This window comes from Chiloscyllium punctatum, chromosome 8 (assembly GCF_047496795.1).
Source record: "Chiloscyllium punctatum isolate Juve2018m chromosome 8, sChiPun1.3, whole genome shotgun sequence".
Taxonomy (NCBI): domain Eukaryota; kingdom Metazoa; phylum Chordata; class Chondrichthyes; order Orectolobiformes; family Hemiscylliidae; genus Chiloscyllium; species Chiloscyllium punctatum.
Genome location: NC_092746.1, coordinates 113,371,129 through 113,391,918, shown reverse-complemented (window position 1 = coordinate 113,391,918; position 20,790 = coordinate 113,371,129). Strand labels below are relative to the sequence as shown.

Genomic DNA, 20,790 nt, shown 5'->3' with positions numbered 1-20,790 from the left:
TGGCTTTCTGTGGGGGAGTTTGTGCCTCACAAACTTGATTTAATTTTTTTAGGAAGTGGCAACGATGATTTATGAGGGTGAGCAGTGGTTGTTGTGTACGTGGATTTTAACAAAGCCTTTGTCAAAGTCAGTCATGGCAGGTTGATACAGAAGCTGAAGTCACATAGAGTCCATGGTGAATTGGTTAGATGGACACAGAACTGGCTTGGTCATTGAAAACAGAGATTAGTGCTAGAAAGGTGCTTTTCTGACTGGAGTTCTATGACCAGTGGTGTTCTGTAGGCATCAGTGCCGGGACCCCTATTGTTTATAATATATATAAATGATTTGGAGGAGAGTGTAGGTTAGTAAGTTTACAGGTGGCACAAATTTAGGGCAGGTACTGATAGCGAGGAGGTTTGCCAGGCATACAGCAGGTTATAGATAGACTGGAGACTTGGATGGAGAAATGACAGATGGAACTTAATCTGGACAAATGCAAGGTAATACACTTTGGAAGGTCTAATGCAGGAAATAAGTATATAGTTAGCGGCAGAATCCTTAGTAGCATCAGCGTATAGGGAAATGTTGACAAAAGGATCCATAGTTCCCTGAAAGTGGCAATACAAGTGGATAAGGCATAGAGTATTGCCCAAAACGTCAATTTTCCTGTTCCTCGGATGCTGCTTGGCCTGCTGTGCTTTTCCCACACCACTCTAATCTTGACTCCAGCATCTGAGGTCCCCATTTTCTCCCTGTGTAGAACTTCAGTTAGGCCGCATTTAGAATATTGCATACAGTTCTGGTAGCCACACCACTAGAAGGATGAGGAGGCTTTGGAGAGGGAACAGAAAGGGTTGACCAGAATGTTTGCTTGGTTTTGAAGGTATTAGCTATGAGGAGAAAATGAACAAATTTGGTTTGTTTTTACTTGCACATCAAAGGCTGAGGGGGCGACCCAATAGTTGTTGACAAAATTATAAGAGACATGGATAGAATGGATAGTCAGAAGATTTTTTGCAGGCTAGGAATGCCAATTACTCGGGCACATAGATTTAGGATAAAAAGTGGGAAAGTTTAAAGGAGATGTGAGAGGCTAGTTTCTACACAGAGGGTAATAATGGCCAGGAATGCCCTGCCAGATGAGTTGGTGGAAGCAGATAAATTGTAGCAGTATTTAAGAGGCATCGTGACAGTTACATGAATAGGCAGGAAATGGAGCGATACCGAATGTGTAGAGGTAAAAGGTTTTTAGTTCAGAAAGGCTTCATGTGTCGGCGCAGGCTTGATGGGCCAAAATGCCTGTTCCTGTGCTGTGCTGTGCTGTACATTGTTGGGAAATTCTCTGCAACTGATTTAATTAGATGTAGGTGAGCAAGAGCAGTACTGACTGCATCTTCCCATAGAAAAAAAAATGAAAAGAATGATTAAATAGTTTTTGTGATTGGATTATGAGACTAATGGGTAGAATGCATAGGAGAACATGTTAGACAATCAGAGAAAAGGATATTTGTATTTATCTAGTGCTTTTAATGAAATAATTCCAATTCCTTTCATGGGAGACATAGCATATTTAAATAAATAATTTTGTGGGGTACTAAAACTCACTGTTATAGTTGTGTGCTTTTTATGGTTGTTCAGTGAGCCATATCCAAGTTCAAAAGGCTAGATAGTAATCTTTCATATTTCCATGGAAAACTACTTTGAGCTAAATGTGGTCATTGCTACCCAGATGATCACCTAAGAAGCTGTACTAAGTGACACAATTTGTAAACTAGTTTTTAGTAATTGCTGCAGTTCCCTGATTGGCCTGTGATATTGCTGTTGGCAGATTTAGTTCAGAGTAAGGTTAGAGACATTGTGCATCATTTCTTAAATCAGCTATTCCTCTAACTAACCAAAATAGCACAGAAAACTAGATTTGAAATGCAGGACTTACAATTTAAAAAAAGAAGTTGATTCATGGGATATGGACGTTTCACAGTGGGGCAGCATTTATCGTTTGTGCCCAGTTACTCTTGAGAAGATAGTGGGGAGCTGCCTTCTTAAACCATTTAGATATAGGAGCAGAACTAGGGCATTCGGCCCACTGAGTTGGCTCCACCTTTGATTGTGACTGATGTGTTTCACAATTCTATTATCCTGTCTTTTCCCTGTAACTTTTGATCATCTTACCTAATGAAGAACCTATCTATCTCTATCTTAAATATGCTCAATGACTTGGCCTTCACAACCTTCTGTGGAAATAAGTTCCACACATTTGCCACCCTTTAGCTGAAGAAATTTCTCCTCATCTTGGTTCTTAAGGGTAGTCCCTTCCATCTGAGACTGTTCCCTTGACTATTACTGGAAACATCATCTCCATGTCCATTCTCTATAGGCCTCTCAGTATTCTGTAAGTTTCAGTGGGACCCCCACCCCTCTCATTCTTCTAAACTCCATCAAGTACAGACCCAAAATCTTTAGCCGCTCCTCATATAGAGTCATAGTTCATCCTGGAATCATTCTTGTAAACCTTTTCAATGGCCCCCACGTTCCTTCCTTAGATATGGGGCCCAAAACCACTCGCAGTGTTCTAAATGCAGTGTGAGCAGTACATTCCTGCTCTTGAAATGAATGCCAGCAGTGCATTTACCTTCCTAGTGGCCAAGTGAACATGCATGTTAACCTTAAGAGAATACCGAACTAGGACTCCTAAGTCCTTTTGTGCTTTAGATTTACGAAGTCTTTCCCAATTTAGAGAATAGTCTACACCTCTGTTTTTCCTACCAAAGTGCATAAACTCACTTTCCCATATTGTATTGTACCTACCACTTCTTGAACCATTGTAATCTTGAAGTCTGCCTTGGAGGATACACAACAATGCAGAATCACTGAACAGAGACTGATAGCCAGGTTCTCCACCCATGAAGAGGACCTCAACCGTCATCTTGGGTTCATGTTGTGCTACATGTGACCCCAACGTATTGTTCTGTATCTGTAGAATCTTCCTTACTGTCCTGTTTTGACACCATCACTTTGATAAATTGTTATGATCTCTCTACCTTAATGAGTTTGTACAGTTTTGAATTACTTATTTCTTTGGTTAGACCTCAAGGTGCGACTTTTATACGATTCATGGGTGGCATGGTGGCACAGTGGTTAGCACTGCTGCCTCACAGCGCCAGAGACCCAGGTTCAATTCCCACCTCAGGCAACTGTGTGTGTGGAGTTTGCACATTCTCCCCCTGTCTGCGTGGGTTTCCTCCGGGTGCTCCGGTTTCCTCCCACAATCCAAAAATGTGCAGGTTAGGTGAATTGGCCATGTTAAATTGCCCATAGTGTTAGGTAAAGGGGTAAATGTAGGGGAATGGGTCTGGGTGGGTTGCTCTTCGGAGGGTCGGTATGGACTTGTTGGGTCGAAGGGCCTGTTTCCACACTAAGTAATCTAATCTAATGTTTTTCCAGTCATTTAGTTTATCTCTAGCACCACCTTATTTTTAATTTTTTAAATAATTATCTCTCTGCCTCATTTAATCGGATTATAGATCATCTCTTTGCTGGTTATTCAGCTTTTGATACTTCACTCACCATGTAACATTCTTGGTCACTTACAGAGATTATGATCTGACACTTCACTCACAACATGATCTTTTGATTCCTCTGCCCTTGATCTCTCTGCTGAAAAACTCTGTGCTCTTCTTACTCACTGCACCTGATGAAGGGGCTGCGCTCTGAAAGCTTGTGACTTCAAATAAGCCTGTTGAATTATAACCTTGTGTGACTTCTGACTTTGTCCAACTCTGGCACCTCCACATCACACCTGTTTTAGTGTCTGGTGAATTTTACACACCTGTTATAGATGGTATACATCAATAGTGGAGGGGGTGCATGTTTGTGGGTGTGATGCTACTCAAGCAGGTTGCTTTGTCCATCTGCAAAGCATTTTGAAAGGTTTTGATGACATGAAAAGGTGCTAAGCAAATTCAAATATCATATTTGTGTATTCATTAAATGAAGATGTGTAACAGTGTCCAAAATTGTGAAGTATTGATCCTCCAATCACTACATCAGCTGTCAATGAAACAATTATGAACCTAATTCAGTATTTGCTGTACTTGTCAGGTCATCAGCTACACAGAACTGTCTTAATTCTTCCCGGCACACGTTTATTGTAGTGCTACTGATGTTTATATTTAAAATGTGGTTTTACCCTGATCAAATGGTGCTAATTTACTATTGAACTTATCAGATGTGCAAAATGTAGCAACTTATCTCCTTGAAGTTAGCTGAAATCCTGGAAATGTTTCCAAAGTGGTTGTAGAATGGGGGAGTTAAGCTTACGCCTGAAATGTCGATTTTCCTGCTTCACGGATGCTGCTTGACCTGCTGGGCTTTTCCAGCACCACACTCTCCACTCTGATCTCCAGCATTTGCAGTCCTCGCTTTCTCTGGTAGAATGGAGGAGGTTGTGTCTCTCAAACATGATGGAGGTTTTTTTGAGGAACCAAAGATGGTTGATGAAGGCATGGCAGTGGACGTTGTCTATATTAACTTTAACTAATGCTTTGATAATGACTCTCATGGCATACTGATACAGAAGGTGAAGTCAGATGGAATCTATGGTTAATCAGTAAGATGGATACAAAACTGGCTCAGTTATAGAAGACAAAATGTCATGGTGGATGGGGGTTGCTCTGACTACAGATTTGGGGCTAGTGGTGTTTCACAGGATCAGTGCTGGGTCAGCTGTTGTTTGTAAGATATATAAATGAGAGAGAGAGAGAGCACAGTGATTAGGTAGACAAAGAAATGGGTAAAGGTTAACCTGGGAGCTCCATCTCCACCTATCATTTACTTGTTTCCACTCAACCTTTCTCTACGTACAAACAGTTCTGAAGAAGGATAACTGGACCTGAAACATTAACTCTGTTTTGTTTCTGTAGATGGTGCCAGTGTCATTCTCCACACACACACACCCCCCCCCCGCAACTAAGTCGAAGAAAAGTGCTCAGAGACACGGTATAACAGTATAGTTTTACCTCCTTCAACTTTATTTTGGGCCCTGGAGGGAGGGAGAACGATCGCCCATGTGCACTGAGCCATGAGTTCTCGGTCTTCTCTGGAGCAGCAGTTTCTCAATGAACTATATAGTCATTTTAGAGGGAGGAGCATACATACTAATTGGGTGGCCATTACAATCATAGAACATAGAACAATACAGCGCAGAACAGTCCTGTCAGCCCTCGATGTCACACTGACCTGTGAACTAATCTAATCCGTTCCCCCTACGCTATCCCATCACCATCCATATGCTTACCCAACGACTGTGTAAATGCCTCTAATGTGGTTGAGTTAACTACATTGGCAGGCAGGGCATTCCATGCCCTTACCACTCTCTAAGTAAAGAGCCTGCCTCTGACATCTGTCTTAAATCTATCACCCGTCAATTTGCAGCAATGCCCCTTTCGTACAAGCGGACATCATCATCCTAGGAAAAAGACACTCACTGTCCACCCTACCTAATCATCTGATCATCTTGTATGTCTTTATTAAATTCCCTCTTAGTCGTCTTCTCTCCAATGAGAACAGACTCAAGTCCCTCAGCCTTTACTCATAAGACCTTCACTCCAGATCAGGCAACATCCTGGTAAATCTCCTCTGCACCTTTTCCAGCGCTTCCACATCCTTCCTGTAATGGGGCGACCAAAACTGTACACAATATTCCAATTGAGGCTGCATTAGCATTTTGTATAGTTGCAGCATGACATCACTGCTCTGGAAGCCAATCCCTCTACCAATAAAACCTAATGCACTGCCTTCTTAATAGCACTATCAACCTGGGTGGCAACTTTCAGGGGTCTATGTACATGGACATCAAGATTCCTATGCACTTCCACACTACCAAGAATCTTTCGATTGACCCAGCCTTCCTGTTAATCTTCCCAAAGTGGATCACCTCACATTTATCTGCATTGAACTCCACTCGCCACCTCTCAGCTCAATTCTGCAATTTATCCAAGTGTCCCTGTAACCTGCAACATTCTTCTACACTGTCCAACACTCCATCGACTTTAGTGTCATCTGCAAACTTGCTAACCCATCCACCTATGCCTGCGTCTAAGTCATTTATAAAACTGACAAACAACAGTGGTCCCAAAACAGATTGTTGTGGCATACCACTAGTAACCGGACTCCAGGCTGAATATTTTCCATCAACCACCACTCGTTGCCTTCTTACAGAAAGCTAGTTTCCAATCCAAACTGCTAACTCACCCTCAATCCCATGCCTCTGCATTTTCTCCAAAAGCCTACCATGTAGAACGTTATCAAAAGCTTTACTGAAGTCCATGTATACCACGTCAACTGCCCTACCCTCATCCACATGCTTGGTCACCTTCTCAAAAGAGCTCAATGAGGTTTGTGAGACACGACCTGCCCTTGATGAAACCATGTTGACTACCTCCAATCAATGAGTATTGATAGCAGAGACCCCTTAGTGTTATACAATGAATATTCTTAATCTTGTTAACTGGATTCATACAATGGATACTTTTCTCCTTGTTAGCTGGCCTTGCATACTGAATGCTTCCAATATTGTCAAATGGCTTTACATAATGACTGCTTTTCCACCTTGTTAACCCATTACCCTTGCCAATAGCACCCCATTGTTAACTGTAAGTTCTTATCTGATCTGAGTCATGCTCATCTGAACCTCTTGTTTCACAAAATTCTGAACTTAACTCTTTCCCTGCCTGCTAAACCCTATATATATTCTCACCTGCTGAGTTTTTCCAGCAATTTCTGTTGTTTTGTTTCTCCATGTCTTCCAATCCACGCCTGTCATTATTCTGTAAGTTTCAATGAGATCTTCCCTCATCCTTATAAACTCCAAGGAGTACTGACCCAGAGTCCTCAACCGCTCCTCAGATAACAAACCCTTCATCCCTGGGATCATTCTTCTAAATTTCCTCTGGACCCTCTCCAAAGACAGCACATCCTTCCTTAGAAATGGGACCCAAAAGTGCTGTCAATATTCCAAACATGGCCTGACCAGAGTCTTATACATCCTCAGCAGTGTGTCTGTACTCTTGTATTCCAGCCCACTGGAAACAAATGCCAGGATTGCATTTGTGTTTCAACTGCCAGCCGAACATGTATGTTAACCTTGAGAATCCTGAACTAGGACTCCTAAGTCCCTTTGTGCTTCAGGTTTCTACATGAATGCTTTCCCTGTTCAGAAAATGGTCTACATCTCTATTCTTCCCACGAAAGTGCACAACTTCACACTTTCACCTTTGTATTTCATCTGCCACTTATTCACCCATGCTTCAAGCCTGTCCAAATCCTTTTGCAGCCTCCCAGAGGTGGTACAGTAGCTCAGTTGTTAGCAGCGCTGCCTCACAGTATCAGGGACCAGGGTTCATTTCCAGCCTCAGGCAACCAGCTGTGTGGAGTTTGCATCTTCTCCCCATGTTTGTGTGGGTTTCCTCTGGGTGTTCTGGTTTCCTCCCACAGGTGTTCAGGTTAGGTGGATTGGCCTAAATTGACCATAGTGTCCAGGGATGCGCAGGCTCGGTGGATTCACCATGGGGAATGCAGGGTTACTGAGGTAAGAGATGGGTCCGGGTGAAATGCCCTTCAATGTGGACTTGATGGGTCGAATGGCCTGCTTCCGCACTGTAGGGACTAAATGATCTTCTATGATCTCCCTGCTTCCTCAACACTACCTGCCCATCTACCCATCTTTGTGTCATCTGCAAACTTAGCAACAATGACCTCCGTTCCTTTGACCATATTGTTAATGTCTAGTTTGAAATCCAGGTTATTTAGTCATATTTTTAAAATCATACATTGGGAGTTTGTTGGAAGTAGAGGAGAGAGTGGAGTGATGAGCCTGTAGAGTTCTTTGCCACAGAAAGCAGTTGGTGTCTAAATGTTGAATATTTTCAAAAAGAAGTTAGATCTAGTTCTTGGGCCTAAAGGGATCAAAAGGGTGCAGGGAGAAAGCATGAGCAGTGTACTGAGTTGGACGATCAACCATTATCACATTGATTGGCAGTCAGGCTCGAAGGCCTAAATGGCCTACTCCTGTTCTGTTTTTATGCTTCTAAAATGGAGTCCAAAAATACCAGAACATATTCAGCGCAAATCAGGAGACGTAATGCTTTTGTATTTAGCCTCATTAATCCTAAATATAAAGTAGAGTTGTGTTTAATGATAGTCCACAGTTATTTACATGTTTTGTCGACATGTTTTTAGTTTTGTTAAATAATACACAGTTTGCAAAACAGTTAACATTAACAGCTGTATACAGAGAAACAGCAATTTTACAAGGGAGCGAAACAGCAAAGTCAGCCCCAAACCCTAACAACCAATTTTCAGGAAATGAGGACAAGCCTCAAATCACGTTGTCGACATTTTACTAGTTATTTGGCAATTCCCACTGCAAATGTAAGTCTCCATGATCAGTAGATCATGTTATAAATTATTTTATTTATAGTATTCACATACAATCTGTTTACTGAAAAGTACTAACTGCTAATGCGCCGAAAATAGTACATCATATTATTATGGAGCTCAAATAATTTATAAAGTCTGAAATATGAAATAATTAATGCAAAGTTAAAATATTTGCAGTATGCACTGTGAATGGCTAATACAATAACATAAAACAATGTAAGATTTGGCAATTTAAAATTATAATTAAAATTTTAGTTTCTGGATTTTATGGACATATATGTATCTTAAGACCTTACATGAAGAAAAAAATGGCGTTTGTTTTTCCCCTCAAATTAAGGAGGAAATTATTTTAGAGTCATAGAGATGTGCAGCATGGAAACAGACCCTTTGGCCCAATCCGTCCATGCCGACCAGATATCCCAACCCAATCTGGTCCCACCTGCCAGCACCTGGCCCATTTCCCTCCAAACTCTTCCTATTCATATACCCATCCAAATGCCTTTTAACTGTTGCAACTGTACCAGCCTCCACCACTTCCTCTGGCAGCTCATCTCACACACATACCATCCTCTGTTTGAAAGAATTGCCCCTTATCTTCCAATTAACTACCCAGATTTGAAATCTGATAATTTATCAATGGAGTCTTGTTTTAAACTTGTTTTAGCAGTCCCTAATAATCCAAGAAATAAACTAATGTTTTCTTTTGGCAAAATTATATCTCTGGCTTACTTTATTTATGCAAAGATGGTTTGTAATCGTCCAAAATCACAAGTTACAGCCATTGTAATCTCTTATCCTGTTTGTACCCATTAACCATGTCATCTTTTTTCCTGCCAACTTGAATAGCACTGCCCTTTTTCCATTTCATTCAACTATCAGAAATAGCCAGAAAACTTTCAATAATGGCTTCTCCTCCCAAACAGAACCTATACACTGTTAACTAATGTCCCGTGTAATGGCTATGAGGATTATGCAATTTATATTTCAGAATATGCCTTAAAACCTAGATTAAAGTTAAACTGATCATGAGACTTCTGAAATTGGCCTGGTAATGAACCTATTTTAGTCATGGGACTGGCTGAGCACGGTGAAGCGTCCTCACCTGGGAATAAAGGAAGAGGGCAGCAGTGTTAATAATAAATAGGCTTATTGGCTGTATGTTTTTGGGGCAGAAGGAAAAAGAGAGAAAATAAGAGAACAATTGGTATAGTCAGCAAAGAGAAGAGACTGCAGATTCTTCAGGACCTACTGAAGCCAAATGTGGGTATCAGTGAGGTGCATTCTGCATTCTTTTAAGGAATCTAAATGATTTGTCCTGGCATGGTCTGACAGAAGAGCTTTACTGTTGGTAATGGATTTGGGAAATTTCGAAACTGAGGTAAGTGTCTGGTGACAGTGACTTGAAGTTGCTACTGGATGAAGTGGCAAAATGTGGACTCACTGGAAGCTTGAGCAATTGTGGTCTGTTTATTTTAAGGACTGTAATTCTGTGGAAAGTGCGATGTTTGACAAGTATAAAAGGAGACTCCCCTTTCTGCAGTTTAAAGCTGCCTTCAGTTCACGTTTTTAGTAATTTGTTACCTCACCACTTCTCCCAGCTCCTCCACTACCTTTGTGTTATGATGATCTGCAATCTCTTTCTTTTGAAGCACTGGGATTTTAAACTAGACCTTTGCCAATAGTTCCATTTAGCTTTCTTGAGCCACTGTCTGGCGCGGAACAGAATATGTGCAGCTGTTGAAGCCAGAGCTAAATTTTCAATCTGACAGACAGGTACTATCCACCATAAAGACTGCCCATTTCTTTAACATTGGTGGCCTCCATCCTTATTTCTGTCTATGAACGTTTACCATTTATCTATGCCTTCCTCACCTCGTCTCAATTTTTCAATATTGCCCATGCTGTCCGCATTCTTTCTTCCAACCCCCCCCCGCCTCACTTGTACACACACACACAACTGATCAGTTTATCCAAAGTTCCCACTAATGTCCTATTTTATACAAAATGCTACTAGTTCATCAAATGCTACTAGTTTGTCCTCACTGACCTGTACTGGCTGATGGTCCCCCACCTTAAAATTTTCAACATCTATAATTAAGAACAGCTATGAATCCACACGTCCCTGCTACTTTACCATCATCCAACCTACAAACATGCTGTCTGATCTTTCTGTTCCTTTGACTCTGATGCTTTGTGCATGTTTCCCTCCATTCACTCTACCATTGATAGTTGTGTCTTCAGCCAACTAGCTCCTAGCTTTGAAACTTCATTTCTAAACCCTCTCTACCTCTTTCTTCTTCAGCTTTAAGACAGTCCTTAAAATCCACTTCTAAGATCCAGCTTTGATTACATTTCCTAGGGCACTTGCATTTTTTCCCATAACCTCTGAAGTGCCTTAGAATATTAAACAAACAAGCAAGATAAAAACAAGTTGTGGTCATCATGAATTTTGGTGCATTTAAAATTTGGGTAAAGATTTGTTAAGTTCTGGGTAAAGGTGCCTTGTTACTTTGCAGTAGGAAAATCACACTTTTCAGGCACTCTTCCAAACAAATAACTCTGCTACTTTTAACAGACTAATTTTGCTTGGCACGTTAAGACTGTTCGGAAAGTGTTAACATTAAGTGTCACACTATGTTCTCAACCAGTATGCACTATTCATAATACTAATGATTTCTGACCATTTTCAGATCATTATTAATTTCTTAATAATGTTTGTTTCTTTCATTAGATGAATAAAGCAACATGCTTCATGCTTTTTATGAGAATGAAACTGCAAGTTACATAGCTGGGGTAAGTAATTTGGTGATTTAAGCTGATTCCTAATTATTTTGATCATAAGACCTATGAAGTAGGACATTCAGTCCATTGAGTCTGATCCAAATTCAGCGAGATCATGGCTCATTTGATTACTCAATTTTCTTGCCTTATCCCTTTTAACCCTTGATTCCTTTACTGATTAAAAATCTGTCCAGCTCAATCTTGAATATACTTAACCACTCAGTGTCAACAGCTCTCTGGCGTAAAGAATTCCACCGATTCATTATGTTCTGAGAGATGAAATTCCTCCTTGTGTATGTCTTAAGTGTGCAAACTTCTCTGAGATTTTTCCCTGTGGTCCTCGACTCTCATGCAGGGAAACAACCTTTCCACATCTACCTTGTCAAGTTCTCTAAGAATCTTAAATGTTTCAATAAGGTTGCCTCTTATTCTTCTAAATTCCCATGTGTATCAGCCCAATTTACTGAATCTTTCACAAGACATTCATTTATGTTTGGATCAATTGAGTGAACCTTCCATGGTTGCTTTCAATGTCCGTATATCTTCCCTTTGATTTTTCTGCAGTGTTTTTCCACTTAAATAATATTCAGCTCCTCTATTCTTCCTGCCAAAGTGCATAACTTTACATTTTCCTACATTACATTCCATCTGCCAAGATTTTGCCCACTTGCTTAACCTGTGTTTATCCCTCTGTAAACTCTGTCATCCTCACAAAAATGCAAACAAGGAACAAGAGTAGACCATTTGGCCCTTCATGCCTGCTTTGCTATTCAATAAGATTTTGGGTGATCTGACTTTAACCTCAACTCTGTGTTTCTGCATACTCCTAATAAGCTTTCATTTCCTTGGTAATAAAGAATCTATCTAACTGTGCCTTAAAAATATTTCAAGACTCTGCATCCATTGCCTTCTGAGGAAGGGAATTGCAAAGAGAATCTCAACCCTTAAGAGAAAAAAAAGTGATTTCCATCTCTGTTTCAAAATAAGGAGTGCCTATTTAAAGCAGTGATTCTGAGTTTTAGATTCTCCCACGAGAGGAAATGTGTTTTCAACATCCACCTGGTCATGTACCCTCAGGATCTCCTACGTCTCAATTAAGTCACCTCTGACTCTTCTAAACTCCAGTGGATACAGTCAAGCTTGTCTAGCATTGCCTCATAATAGCCCAGTCCAGCTATTCGTCTAGGGAACCTTCTCTGAATTGCTTGCAATGCATTAATACCCTTCCGTAAGTACATTGACTTGTAAAGTACACACAGTTTCCTCATTTCCCCTTCCCCCACCTCACCCTAGTTCCAAACTTCCAGCTCAGCACTGTCCCCATGACTTGTCCGGACTTGTCCGACCTGCCTATCTCCTTTTCCATCTATCCACTCCACCCTCTCCTCCTTGACCTATCACCTTCATCCCCTCCCCCACTCACCCATTGTACTCTATGCTACTTTCTCCCCACCCCCACCCTCCTCTAGCTTATCTCTCCACGCTTCAGGCTCACTGCCTTTATTCCTGATGAAGGGCTTTTGCCCGAAACGTCGATTTCGAAGCTCCTTGGATGCTGCCTGAACTGCTGTGCTCTTCCAGCACCACTAATCCAGAATCTGGTTTCCAGCATCTGCAGTCATTGTTTTTACCTTGTAAAGTACACAGTACTCCAGATCCAGTGTCACCAATGGCCTGTATTACTGAAGCATAGCTTCCTTCCTCTTGCATTTGATTCCCTTTGCAATAAACCTGTTGCTAGCTTTTCTGATTACTTGTATTTGCATGCAAACCTTCTGTGATTTTTGCATCAGGACATCCAGATCTTGCTGCATCTCAGAACTCTGCAACCTCTCATCATTTAGATTTTTAAAAAGTTTTTTCTGCGACAATGGACAATCCCACACATTCCCATATTGTGCTCTATTTGCCACATCTTTGCCCATCCGCTTAACCTAGCTTTATTCCTTTGTCGGCTCTTAATGTCCTCTTCACAACTACATACCTTCATTCCCTTCATCCAAATCGTTTATATAAATTGTAAAGAATTGAGGCTGCAGCATTGAGCCATGTGGCACACCACTTGTGCTTCCTGTTAGTAAGTCAATCTTCAACCCATGCAGATATGTTAACCCCAATGCTGTGGGCTTTTATTTTCTGCAATAAGCTGTGTCACCTTATCAAATGCCTTCTGGAAATCGAAATACAATACATTTGCTGATTCCCCTTTATCTAAAGCACAAGTTACTTTTCCAAAGATTTCCAATAAATTAGTTAAACGTGATTTTCCTTTGACAAAACCATGTTGGCTCTGCCTGATTATCTTGAATTTATCCAGGTGCTCTGTTAGAATATTTTATTAGCTTCTAACATTTTTGCTATGTCAGACGCTAGGCCAACTGGACTGTAGTTTCCTGCTTTCTGCCTCCCTCCCACACTAAAGCAATCTTGTCTGAATCTAATGAATTTTAGAAATTTAAATCCAACACAACAACTATTTCATTGACTACCCTGTAAGACTCGAGGATGGAATCCATTAGGACCTGTACACTTGTTAACTCATATGAGTTGGGAATTGGGGTATATCTTTACACTGGCTGGAGCCAATCCTAACACGAAAGAAGATGGTTGTGGTTGATGGAGATCAATCATTCAACAAATTAGTCAGTGCTCCTTGCCTAGTGATTGTAATTTTCTTGAGTTCCTCCTTCCCTCTCAATTCCTGATGAACAGCTATTCATGAAATGCTATTTGTATCTTCTGTATTGAACACTGACACAAAATATCTGCTCAATTTGCCTGCCCATCAACTTTTGTGTCATCTACACAAACTTGGCAAAAATACATTTGTATCAGTTATAATAATTGTGGTCCCTAATACTGATCTGTGTTGGTCTCCATCATTTAAAGGTTGCCATCTTGAAAATGCCCCCTGTTTAGATTCACTCTCTGTCTCTATTAGTTAAGCTATCCTCTATCTAAACTAATATAATTCCTCCAATATCATGGGCTCTTATATTATTTATAATTTTTTTAATGCTCGATTAGATATGCTATGTATCTTAAAATACATGGCCGGGCTGGGCTGGGCTGGGATGGGCCATTGGGCCAGCTCCATTGAAGCACTGTCCCCTTTGCTGACATTGGCAGCTGAATGTAGCCAGTGTGACAGAAGCTTTGTGAATGACAACTACTTACAACCCTACCAGGCAGTTCCAGAACAGCTGCAACATGGGTAACCACTACTGATGTAGAAAATTGTCTGAAAAATGCCCTAGCTGTCCAGATCAGGACAAATCCACCGTATACCTTTGATCCAAGCATGGACAAAGAGCTGAACTCAAAAGTTGAGGTGTAAGGAACTGACAGGCAGTGTTTTACAGAGTGTGATGTTATTGAGCCTGAGCTAAACTGAAGTCATGAGGTATTGGGGTAAATCTTTATACTGGCTGGAGCCAGTCCTAACACAAAGGAAGATGATTGTGATTGATGGAGATCAATCATCTCATGCCCAAGATATTGCCAAAGGGGTTCTTCAGGGTAGTCTCCTATGTCCAACCATCTTGAGCTGATCTTCCCAACATCATTACAGCAGAAATGGAGACATTTGCTGATGGTTGGCTAATATTCAATCCCATTTGTGATGACTCAAATACTGAAACAGTTCTTGTCCATGTGCAATAAAACTTGGATAACATTCGCTCTTGTGCTGACAAGTAACATTCTCGCCATACAAGTGTGAAATAATGATCATTGCTATCAAGAGGGAATTTTTAAAAATTAATTCACACGATGAGGGCATCGCTGGCTAGGCCGGTATTTATTGCCTATCCTAGAGGGCAGATAAGAGTTAACCACCATATTGTGTCGAGAGTGTGTTGCTGGAAAAGCACAGCTGGTTAGGCAGCATCCAACGAACAGAATTGACGTTTCGAGCATAAGCCCTTCATCAGGAATGAGCAGTTCCTCATTCCTGATGAAGGATTTATGCTTGAAACTTCGATTCTCCTGCTTCTCAGATGCTGCCTGACTGGCTGTGCTTTTCCAGCACTACACTCTCAACTCTGATCTCCAGCATCTGCAGACCTCACTTCCTCCACATTGCTGTGTATCTGGAGTCATATGTAGGGCAGACCAGGTAAGTTGGCAGTTTCTTTCCCTAAAAGATATGAGTGAACTAGATACGTTTTTCCAAAAATCAACAATGGATTCATGGTCATCATTAGATTTTTAATTCCAGATTATTATTGAATTCAAATCTGTTATCTCCTGTGTTGAGCTTCATATCAGATCCCCAGAAAATTATTTGGGTGTCTGGAATAACAGTTCAGCTATAATACCACTAGGCCACCACCTCCCCATCTATATCTTCTTCACATTCAGTGATATTACCATTAGTTGTTTTGTAGCACAGAACTTGAGTATTGCTGATAAAGGACATTTTGTTGAGGCTTTTTGTCTTGCACCAAATAGGAAAGTTCACAAGCATGTTAGTTCAAGGTGAAAACCAGCATTTATATTGCAAGAAAGGTCAGTGCTGACTGGTTAGCGTTTGGTCTCTGGTAGAAGCATTGCAATGGAGAATGCACCAAGTGATAGTTAACAGCCAGGCTTTGTTTAATTTTAAACTGGCAGGTTGGCTCTGATTGGTCAGAGTATTGATCTAAGCTGTGAATCACCAAATGGCTGTCATCTATTTTGTTGGGTCGATAAAAGGGACTTTCTGTGAAGAACAGGGCCTATGTTAATATATATAGATTCTAATGCATATAAATTGTGCTAAGCTGCAAATGTGACTGATACAATTAAGTTGGTTGTCAGTGTAGACCTTTGCAAATATTGTCTAAAGTTGGACTGAAGACAAAAATGCTGGAGATCACAGCGAGTCAGGCAGCATCCATGGAGAGAAAGCAAGCCGACGTTTAGAGTTAAGTTGACATTTCAACAAAGCTAAAGTGAAATGTGAACGGGGCAGCATTTATTCAATAGTTGAGGGGTTTGAGGGAGGAAGGTTCGGGGGTGTCGGAATCGGAGGGGGGAGCAGTTGGAGTGTTGGGAAGAAGTGACGTTGATTGTTCAGATTAAGTTATTGGAATATGAGAAGAGCAGAACAATGGTATCGAAAAGTATGGCTCTGGAAAAGCATAGCAAGTGAGGCAACATCCGAGGAGTAAGAGAACTGACATTTTGGGCATAAGCCCTTCATCAGGAATGTGGGGGAAGTGGGGTGAGAGATAAATAGGACAGGGAGCTGGGGCTGGGGCGAAGGTAGCTGGGAAGGCAATAGGTGGATGCAGGTGAGGGGTAATGGTGATAGGTCAGAATGGAGGGTAGAGCAGGAACGAAGATGGACAGGCAGGACAGTTCAAGAAGGCAGTGATGCATTGGAAGGTTGGATCTGGGATGAGGTGGGGGGGGAGGGGCGATGAGGAACCTGGTGAAATCGACATTGATGCTGTGTGGTTGGAGTGTCCCAGGCAGAAGATGAGGTGTTTTCTTCCGGGCATCGGATGACTAGGATTTGGCAGTGGAGGAAACCCAGGACTTGCATATTCTTGGCGAAGTGGGAGGGGGAGTTGAAGTGGTCGGCCACGGGGCGGTGGGGTTGTTTAATGCATGTGTCCTAGAGGTGTTCCTTGAAATGTTCTGCGAGTTGGCGTCCTGTCTCCCAATGTAGAGAAGACCACATTGAGAGCAACGGATCGAGTAGATGATGTGTTTGGAGGTGCAGGAAAATCTCTGCCGAGTGTGCAAGGATTCTTTGAGGCTTTGGATGAAGGTGGCGAGGGAGGTGTGGGTGTAGGTTTTACAACTCTTGCGGTGGGAAGGGAAGGTGCTGGGAGTGGAGAGTGGGTTGGTGGGGGATGTGGATCTAATGAGGGAGTCGAGGAGGGAATGATCTCTACGGAATGCTGATAGGGGTGGGGAGGGAAATATCTCTTGGTAGTTGAGTCTGACAGTAGGTGGCGGAAATGGTGGAAGATGATACACTGTATCCGGGGTTTAGTGGGGTGGAAGGCAAGGATCAAGGGGGCTGTATCCTTGTTGCGGGTGTTGGGGTGGGGTTCAAGCATGGAGGTGCGGAGGGCATTGCTGACCACATGGGAGAGGAAATTGCGTTCCTTGAAATAGGAGACTATCTGAGATGTTCTGGAGTGGAATTGCTCCTCCTGGGAGCAGATACAGATGGAGGCAGAGGAATTGGGAGTAAGGGATAGCGTTTTACAGAGTAGGGGGTTGGGAGTAGGTGTAGTTCAGGTAGCTATGGGAGTTGGTCTGTTTGAAGTAGATGTCCGTGTTGACTTGGTTGCCACAATTGGAGACTAGAGATCCAGAAAGGGAATGGAGGTGTCCAAGATGATCCAGGTGAATTTGAGGTCAGGCTGGAAGATGTTTGTGAAATTGATGAACCGTTCACCCTCCTCATGGGAGCACGAGGTGGTGTTGAAGCAGTCATCAAGGTAATTGATGTAAAGGTGGGGAATGGTGCCAGTGTAACTATGGAAGATGGACTGTTCCATGTATCCGACTAAGAGGTGAACACAGCTTGCACCCATGCAGGTGACCACGGCTACCCATTTGGTCTGAAGGAAGTGGGAGGATTCAAAGGAGAAGTTGTTTTGGGTGTGGACCAGTTCAGCAATTGAATGAGTATGTTGGTGGAAGGTTACTGGTAGGGTTGGCAGGAGAGAAAGAAACGGAGGGAATGGTGGCCTTCACCATGATGGATGAACATGTACAGGGACTGGATGTCCACGGTGAAGGTGAGACATTGGGAGCTGGGGTAACGAATGTCATGGAGGAGGTGGAGGGTGTGGGTGGTGTCCCAAATGTATGTACGGAGTTCCTGGACCAAGGAGGACAGGACAGTGTCAAGATATGAGGAGATAAGTTCAGTGGGGCAAGAGCAGCGGAGAACAATGGTGTGTATAACTGCTAGACTTGAAAGAACAGACCGTCCCACTGGGGTGGAGGAAGGACAGAGAGGGTGGCAGAGAATGTAACAAGCAAAGCTAAAAGAAAGGGATGGATTAGTTCAGAATTTGAAGATGTTGAACTCAATATTGAGTCCAGAAGATTGTAAACTGCCTAGTTTGAAGATGACATGCTGTTTGCGCTGTGATTTCCTGAAACGTTGCAGCATACCAAGGACAAACAAGGGGCATGCAAGCGAGACACTGTGTTAAAATGACCAGCTACAGGAAGATCAGACTCATGCTTGCGCACAGATCGGAGGAGTTCTGCAAAGCAGTCACACAGTCTGCATTTAGTTTCTCCAAAATAGAGTAGGCCACATTGGGTACAGTGCATACACACAAGCTTGGAAATGCAGCTTCACCTGGAAAGACTGCTTAGGTCTTGGATGGTGAGCAGGGAGGAGGTGAAGGGGCAGGTGTTGCACCTTCTATTATGTGGGAAGGTGCCATGGAAAGGAGGGGGTGGTGGTGGTACAAGAATGGACTAGTGTGTCGTGGAGGGAACGATACCTGTAAAATGCAGAGGGGGAGTGAGGGGAAGATGTGTTTGATGATGGCATTTTGTTGAAATTGTCTGAAATGGCAGAGAATGATCATTTGAATCCAGAGTCTGGTGGGGTGAAAGTGAGAAGGAGGTCCTGATCACACTGTTGTGAGTGATGGGAAGGGGCAAGGGATGGAAGCATGGATGATAGGCTGGATTCAGTTGAGGGCCCTGTCGACAAGTGGGTGGGAAACCACAGTTGTAGAAGATCTCTAGCACTTTTTGTTTTCAGTTCAGATTCCAGCATCTACAGTAACTTGCTTTTATGTTTAATGTTGGATACTGGTGCAAAATTTACCATTGTGGGGTGGTTGGGTGCAGTCAGTACCTTTTAGATGTTGCAAAGAGCTGAAGCGATATGCTGCTTGATACAATCCACCAGTCTTTGGAATGTGTGGTCTAACTTGGCATCACACCACAGAAATTCTTATACCATATAACTAATTAATGTCAAGTCTATTTTGACTTGATGGCATCATTCTGTTTGTGAGTGAGTAAGGTATTTATTGTCACATGTCTAGACAGATACAGTGAAAATTGTTTTGTCGACACAATCCAGCACCATTTTGAACTTGCAGGAATAGATTTCATCTTTTGTACCAAGATGTTTTCACTTGCAGCTCCAGCATTTCTGCAAGGTCTCTTCAAGGTGTCTCGAGGAGTCCATGCTTCAGGCCGACTGCAGCCAGGAGTCCCTAGTCCAGGCACCATCACTGCAATAGCCAAAGACCCAGTGAGTCCCCGAGACCATGCTCTGGGCCTACCATAGTCAGGATTCCCTGCTTCGGACACTCCATTACTGTAGCCGACGACCTGTCAAGTCCACACTTGGACTAATACAACCTGGAATCACCGCTGCAGGCACTGTCACCACTTCAGCCAGTGACCCAAATCCATGTTCCGGCCTACCACAGCCAGGAGCTCTCCCTCCAGGCATTACCAACACTGCCCCCAATGCCCTGCCAACACTGATCCGGCTTCTCTGTGACATCAGAAGGTGAAGAAAAGAATAAAGAGAAAGAAAAAGATGAGAAAGGAGAGAGAGAAAAGGATGCAGCTGGCCTGGAGTGGATTGACTCAGGAACCTGGGCAGTACCTACCTTGCTGGCGCTGCATCTTCAATTGTGAATTGTGTTGCTACTGCATAGCAGAGTGAAATGGCTCATTTTAGCTGTTGGTCATACTTTTAAAATATCTTTTAATCTGAGGTAGACTGGGCATTTTTCCAACCAAGAATGATCGCCCCTCAGGTTCTTTTTGTGAATTTACATGAGGCACAGCAAGAAAATATCTGATCGGTGTAGCTGTTACCATGCAGGATGGCTTTCATGTGCCCAATTGTGGCATCAAATTTGAAGGATGAACAATTGGCTTGAGCCTGATTTACAAGGGTCTGATAAGGCCAATCTTGTTTATTTCTCTTGACAATGATCTGACCAATCAGAATGAATATGTTTGGTTTTAAATCTAAATGAAGCCTAGCTCTTAACTGTCAGTTATCAATATCTGCTATATTTTCCACGGCAGCACTCGTACCAATTGGAGCTTACTTATGAACCGACTCTCTCAGACAGGATGAATGTTGGTTTTCCCTTTTATTGGTGTCCTATCAAATTGTTCTGATGAATGCAAGATGGGAAGTTTGACAAAATTGGGTGTTCTTTAGCACAAATCAAATTGAAAGTTCAAAAGTTGACCCTCCAGCAATCAGATTGGATAATATGGAAGTGCCTAAAACGGTTGCAATATTATGCTGCCTTCCTTATGGTGAAAGGAAGGTATACAGAAAATGTCAGGACCTTTAGGAGCATTGATATACAGACGTATCTTGGGGTGCAAGTCTATAGCCCCCTGAAAGTGGCAATGCAAGTGGATAAGTGGTGCAGCATGAAAGCGGTACATAAGAAAGTATACAGCATACTTGCCTACATCGGTCAGGGCATTTTGTATCAAAGTTGGCAAGTCATATTTGTAGCTATACAAAACTTTGGTTTGGCCACATTTGGAGTGCAGTTCTGGTCACCATATTATAGGAAAGATATGGAGGCTTTGGAGAGGGTATAAGAGATTTACCAGAATGTTGATTGG

The 20,790-nt window shown here is 42.3% G+C and overlaps 1 protein-coding gene across 6 annotated transcripts in view; it reads left to right on the top strand.

The window, feature by feature from the left end:
• galnt11 (UDP-N-acetyl-alpha-D-galactosamine:polypeptide N-acetylgalactosaminyltransferase 11 (GalNAc-T11)) overlaps window positions 1-20,790 on the top strand; it is a 183,245-nt gene that overhangs the window by 12,702 nt on the left and 149,753 nt on the right. For all 6 annotated transcript variants that reach the window (XR_011961411.1, XM_072576263.1, XM_072576261.1 and 3 more), the window contains exon 2: window positions 11,153-11,214. The gene's annotated coding sequence lies outside the window, so the exon portion shown is untranslated. The remainder of the gene's footprint in view (window positions 1-11,152; window positions 11,215-20,790) is intronic.